General features: G+C 39.0%; 1 pseudogene; it reads right to left on the bottom strand.

Moving 5' to 3' along the window:
- Positions 1–6126: 6126 nt before the first annotated feature.
- On the bottom strand, positions 6127–6865 carry LOC102926951 (large ribosomal subunit protein eL6 pseudogene; annotated as a pseudogene).
- Between the last annotated feature and the right edge of the window lie 337 nt (positions 6866–7202).

Raw genomic sequence — 7202 nt, 5'->3', positions numbered from 1 at the left:
AATGGAAATGTCTTAGAAGCCCAACATTCTCTCAGGATCAATTGGTGCAGCCAGGAGCAATTGTGTCTCATGTCAACAGAATTTTAAGTTATTTAAATGCCATATTCTCTAGGTCTATGAAGTGTTTGAAGATTACTTATCTATCTGAAATATATCTATGTATACCTAGAAGACTTAACTAACATGGCTACAAATATGATTATCATAAATGACTAATTATTAATCTATTTTTAATTATCCATTACAATTTTAAATGAGTTACATAAACACAATACCTCAAACAATAGAAATATATATATAGTATAACAAAATTAACTTAAAGTTTGCATCAACAAACTAAAATTTATACCAATGTAAAATATTTTAAACATGAACTAAAATCTATACCAATGTAAGACATTTCAAACAAGTTTTCTTTAAAAGCAGGTTCATTAATCTACCCTTTTATCTCATCATCTCCACATTCTTCTATATATCTATATCATATCCCCTTTTCTTTTTTAGAAAGAGATCACATTTATAATCAACCTGTTTTAAATAAAAATAATGTTTTTTCTCTGTCCCACATCAGAGGGCTCTTCTGATTTGGGACACAAGAATCTCTTAACCATTTTTTTTTAAAGCAATATGTCTGGGTTTAGAGGGGGAGTGAGTCAATTCCACCTCTAAAGCCAGCTTGGTATATTTGGGAATTTGGGCGTAGCATCTCTTACTACTTCCTGCTGGAGGGGGGCGCTGTATCTTATGGGGAAGCAAAGAAAATTTTAAGCCTATGGGGTAGTCCTTGAGGCTGTATTGTGTGAACCAGTTGCCTTGAAACCGCTCTGGATGTTGGATCATCTGGGCCATGGTGTCATCAGAGACCTTTCAGGGGGTCTTGGCTGGTGAAACCTGATGTATCTTAATCTGGAACAAATCCACAGTCTCTGGCTTTCTGTGGAAACAAAAGCAAAACCTCTTTTCCAAAGTAACATATCCTTAAATCTAAATTTTGAAGTCAAGTTACCTTTAAAATATACATATTGGTTTAATTCAACATCTTTTTTGATCAAATGTTTTTTTGCAGTTAAAAATCCCAAAGACAACACAATCCAGATTGTCTGTGTAATATTCATCTTTACGTGGCTTTTTACATTAATTTTTTTGTCTCTTTCAAGCCTACGTATATTTTACACACATTGTAAACGATGTAATCTGAATCAGTCTTTTTGTGAGCCTATTGCTTTAAACTACATCCTTCTAAGCCTGAAACCGTGCTGTGGCTGCTGGCTCCGCCCACTTCAGCTTCCCAACATGGCAGTGGTACGTTTTCCGCCAGCTCTGGGAGTCATCAAGTCTCAGAAATAGTGGGTCTAAGCTTTTATCAAAGCAGGGTGTAGCCCAGAAACCTTTTTTTAAAAAAATACTAGTAAAGACTAAATCTACTACACAGCATAATGTGCCTCTGGCAGACCCCTCATTCCTGCCATACTGCCGGTCAAACGCACACGCCAGGAACCCGCCAGTGTTCAAACCTGTGTTTTGCGGCGTCTAGCTGCTCATATGAGACAAGAAGCAGGAACCTGGTTTGGGCTCTGTTTAGAATTGGTTATTAAATATTCTCAGGTTTAAGGTGGAAACTCGAGCCGTTGGGCGCCATTTGTTGCTGGAGAGCTTCTCTCCAGGTTCCCCAAGCCCTGCAGTCCCACAATCCACTTATAAAATAATCACTCAGACGCTTGTATCACTTATAAACTGTATGGCCATGGCAGGCTTCTTGTTAACTATTCTTATATCTTAAATTAACCCATTTTTATAAATCTATAGCTTGCCACGTGGCTGGTGGCTTACCGGCTTCTTTACATGCCCTTCTCCTGGCGGTCGCTGCAGTGTCCCTCTCTCCTTCTTCCTGTTTCCCCAATTCTCCTCTCTCTTTGTCCCGCCTATACTTCCTGTCTGGTCACTGGCCATCAGTGTTTTATTTACATAGAGTAATATCCACAGCAATGAACTGATTCGTAGATAGAGCAAACATTTTATCTTAATTTCATTTTGCCATACTCACACAATGATTTTGCTTCACATCGTTGGCCTGTGAGTTTGTGCATGTTCAAAAGAACACTCTGACATCTGTGTGGGTGTAAGCTAGCTCTGAGTACTCTTCCTTCAAAGGGTAGCAATAAGAGTGAAAATATGGATGATTATTATATTTTAAATATTGAAACTATCTGGTTTTCATCTTTGTTCTTAAAATAAATTTACTTAATTTACATCCCAACTGCAGTTTCCCCACCTTCCTTTTCTCCAAGTCCCCCACCCACTTTCTTCTCTGTTCCCACCCCAGTCCACTCCTCCTCCATTTCTGTTTAAGAAAAGGCAGGTCTTCCATGAATATCAACAAAACACGACATATCAAATTGTGGTAAGACATCGCCATGTATTAAGTTTGGGCAAGGCAACCCAGGATGAGGAGTAGGGTCACAAAAGCCAGTAAAAGAGTCAGAGACAGCCCTTGTTCCCACTGTTAGGAGTTCCACAAGAAGACTAAGGTAAACAACTGTAACATATATACAAAATGCCTAGGTCAGTCCCATGCAGGATCCTTAGCTTTTGGTTCAGTCTCTGTGAGCCCCTATGAGCCCAGGTTAGTTGATTCTGTGAATTTTCTTGTGATGTCCTCAACCCCTCTGGCTACTACCATCCTTTCTCCCTCTCTTCTGCAGGATTCCCCAAACTCAGCCTAATGTTTAGCTGTGGGTCTGCATCTGTTTCCACCAGTTGCTAGATGAAGCCTCTTTGATGACGTTTGGGCTAGGTACCAATCTTGTCACAGGAGATGACCAGTTCAGGTTCCATATCCGATATTGCTGCAATCCCCATTAAAATCCCAACACAATTCTTTACAGACCTTGAAAGAACAATACTCAACTTCATATGGAAAAGCAAAAAAAAAATAATAATAAAAGGATAGATGAAACAATTCTGTACAATGAAAGGACTTCTGGAGGTACCACCATCCCTGATTTCAAGTTCTACTGAAGAGCTATAGTTATAAAAACTGTATGGCACTGGCATAAGAACATACAGGTAGTTCAGGGAATCAAATCAAAGACCCAGATGTAAATCCACATATCTATGGATACCTGATTTTTTTTTACAAAGAAGCCAAAATTATAAAATGAAAAAGAAAAAAGCATCTTCAACAAATGGTGCTGGTCTAACTGGATGTTGGCATGTTGAAGAATGAAAATAGATCCATATATATCATCCTGCACAAAACTCAAGTCCAAGTGGATCAAAGACCTAAAAAAAATCCAGATACAGTGACCCTTATAGAAGAGAAAGTGGGAAATAATCTCAAAAGCATTGGCACAGGAGACAACTTTCTGAACAGAACAGGAGACAACTTCTTGAAGAGAACAGCAATAGCATAGGCACTAAGATCAACAGATAATAAATGGGACCTCATTAAATTGAAGTTTCTGTAAGGTAAAGAACACTGTCAATAGGACAAAACAGCAGCCTACAGAATGGGAGAAGATCTTCACCAACTTCACATCTGACAGAGGGTGATCTCCAAAATATATAAAGAACTCAAGAAACCAAACATCAAAATAACAAATAATCCAATTAAAATTGGGGTACAGATCTAAACAGAGAATTCTCAGCCAAAGAATCTCAAATGGCAGAGAAATGCTTAAAGAAATGTTCATCATCTTTTACCATCTGGGAAACACAAGCCAAAATGACTCTGAGATTCCATCTTACACCTGTCAGAATGGCTAAGATCATAAACACAAGTGAGAGCTCATGCTGGAGAGGATATGGAGCAAGGGGAACATTCCTCCATTGCTAATGGGAGTGCAAACTTGTACAGCCACTTTGGAAGTCACTGTGGCAGTTTTTTAGAAAACTGGGAATTAATATACAAGACCCAGCTATACCACACTTGGGCATATACCCAAAGGCATATACTCAATCATACCATAAGGACACTTGCTCAACTCTGTTCATAGCAACTTTATTTGAAATAGCCAGAACCTGGAAACAACCTATGTGTCTCTCAACTGAGAAATGGATAAATAAAATGTGGTACATTTACACAATGGAATATTATTGAGATGTTAAAAACAAGGACCCCCAAAAATTTGAAACAAATGGATGGAACTATAAAAAAAAATCATCCTAAGTGAAGTAACCCAGACAAAGAAAAACAAATACGGTGTGTACTCACTCAAAAGTGGATATTAGCTGTAAAATAAAGAATAACTATGCTATAATTCGCAGACCTAGAGAGACTAGGTAATAAGGAGGGTTCATGAGGGGACTCACAAATCTCCCTGGGAAGGTGAAATAGATTTCGTAAGTGGATTGTGGACAGGTGGAGCTGAGAACATGAGCCATCTGGTTGGGGTTGGGGGACAGAGGGGAAGAGTGTTGAAAGAGACCACTGGAAAAGGGTAGCATTTTGGAGTCATATAAAAACCTGATGAAGGCCGGGTGGTGGTGGTGCACGCCTTTAATCCCAGCACTCTGGAGGCAGAGGCAGGCGGATCTCTGTGAGTTCGAGGCCAGCCTGGACTACCAAGTGAGTTCCAGGAAACGCGCAAAGCTACACAGAGAAACACTGTCAAAAAAAAACAAAAAACAAAAAACAAAAACAAAACAACAACAACAAAAAAACCTGATGCAAGGCAATCTCCCAGGAATCTACAAGGATGACCCCAGCTAAGACTTCTAGCTGGTTTTCATCTTAAGAAATAAGAACAAAAATGTTTGCTTGAGACTTGTAAAACTATATCATTATTTAATTCAACCAAACATTTAAGGATATATCCCTCTGAGAAGCAGATGCCTCTAGTCCTGCAATCCCAAACAACTGTTGCATTGATCACGTTTTCACTTATCAGAACTGAGGGAAAGTAGAGAGACCACCACTCAGAGAAAAAAGAGATGCAAGAGGAGTTTTGGGTACAACATAAAACATAACACCTCACTGAGTAACTATGCATTCAGGGATGTGAAAATGCTCCAGAACTTTTCCATGTTTATTTCATAAATCTCTGTCTACTACATACAACATTATTGAGAAGCTGCCAATAGTGCAGTCAATTTGCTCACAGGACAATGTGAATTAGAAGGCCTCTATACTGGTATTAGTCCAGAAAAAGTTGTTGACTCAATGTGGATTACATTTTTATTTGGCTTAAGAACTAGTTTCTTCCAGTCACAATCCCATTTATCGAGCTGACATTTAAATTTGTTTTTAAGTACATTTGTTTCTGCTTTTACAACTTTAATAATAAATCAATAATAACACAATCATTTTAGCTTCTTATTTTTTTAAGACTTTTAACTAGAGTCACATTCAAGCTGACTCAAATACATTATGGTTAACCAGAACATGTTTCTTCTCAGGAAATTTACATAGACATTCTGTGAATGAATTTGACCTTCTCATCTAAATTACTCATTTCAAGATAGGTTTCAGAAATTATCATTACTATCAAAATTATTTTGAGGTGTCAAGGTTTTTGTTTGTTTGTTTGTTTTTGTATTACATTCTACCTCTTTGCATGGGGAGCAGATGGGATGACAGTTCAATTCATGGTGATCTACCAGACTCAGTTCCTGGCACCTACAAAGTCCAGAAAAACATAATTCTTACAAGAAAAATGATCTCCCTGGGTTATCAAACAATCTTAATTTTATCAAAAGCAATTTATCATTTTTATATTTGGTACAGGTTTTTACTGGAAGATAAAAATGTTGATTTTTTTCCAAGAGCACTAAATCCTTAATAAAAGTATCAGTTTTAACCCACTCCAAGAAAGAGATTACATCTGATGTCTGCTAGCTTACTAGAAGACCAAGAACAGAACTATTCACTGTCAAATCCTCAAAATGTTATTTGATTTAACTAGTCGGTCTGAGCTATTTCTCAAACTCTACCTTCACACTTGCATTCATTAAATTCAGATGACTGCCAAATTATGCCTTGTTGTAGGTTCGATGTTTTACTGATCTGAGACTAATTTTGTTATCTCTTTATTCTAAGTCACTATGATTCATAATTCATAATAAAAATATTTAAATTAGAATACTTATTCATTCCATACATAAATGTTACTTTCTTAATAATTTTTTTTAACACATGAAGTTGTTTAATTAGGTTGTTAGCAATTTAGAAAACCAGTTTGTAAGGATACATCCCCTTCGTCAGAGAGAACTGAGGTCGCAGGTAGCTCTGGAGCTGAGGAACAGCTTTGATCTTTGGCAAAATCGGCGAATCCACAGCTTTCTGATTAGTCTTTCGCTGCTCTGTAATCTCGTATTTCTCCTTCTCAGTGTCGAAGATCTCCCCCTCCTGGTACCTGGGCTTGCGCAGCTGCTTCTTCTTGAAGTAAGCGTCAGTCGGGTGTTTGGGGATTTTAACCTTGCTGATGTCAACTTTTGTAGAGGTGGCGATGACAAATTTCTGGTGTGTTCTTCGCAGAGGAACTCTGTTGAGGGCAAGAGGTCCAGTCACAAGTAGCAAGCCGCTGGCCAGGTGCTTCAGGAAAACCACTCTCTTCCCCCTGTGGCGCCCTGTGAGGATAATCAGGACGGTCCCAGGAGTGATGCTGGCCCGAAGCCTTCTCCCGTGCTAACTGAAGAGTTTTTTGCCATGGCTCAGCAGCTTCCGAGGCACATCTTCGGTAGGATAATACCTGGGCATTTCTCGAAGCTTCACCACCCGGGTACCGCCGTTCTTGTCACCACCAACCGGTTTTGTGACAGTAGCAAGGACCTTCTCCTTTTTCTTCTTCTTTTCAACCTTGGCTTTGGCAGCTGAGTACTTTCTTTTGTACAAGGCCTTTCTAGAATACATAGCAGATCGGGAATACCTGCTGATCCCTCTAACCAGGACAGGGTTCCGGCTGCAGTGGGGCTTCCCCTTCTTGGTCTTTTTAACCTTAGGGTCACCCTTTTTGGCGGTACCCGCACCAGCACCAGTGGCAGGGGCATCATCGCCAGCCTTCTTGGCCTCAGGTTTCTTCTCTTTTGTGTCAGGCTTTTTGCCTTTTCACCCACCATCTTGCAAGATGGGAAAGAGAACTAAGGTCCCGGCTTCCGGTCTATAAGCAATCTCTTAATAATTTTTGTTTAAACCACAACCAGTTGATTATGAATGTGACCCAACAGAATATCATAAACATAGTTAAAATATAGTGAGATGTGGT

This window comes from Peromyscus maniculatus, chromosome 6, assembly GCF_049852395.1.
Source record: "Peromyscus maniculatus bairdii isolate BWxNUB_F1_BW_parent chromosome 6, HU_Pman_BW_mat_3.1, whole genome shotgun sequence".
NCBI lineage: Eukaryota > Metazoa > Chordata > Mammalia > Rodentia > Cricetidae > Peromyscus > Peromyscus maniculatus.
Note: the sequence above shows the minus strand (reverse complement) of the source record. Positions and strands in the feature narration are given on the sequence as shown.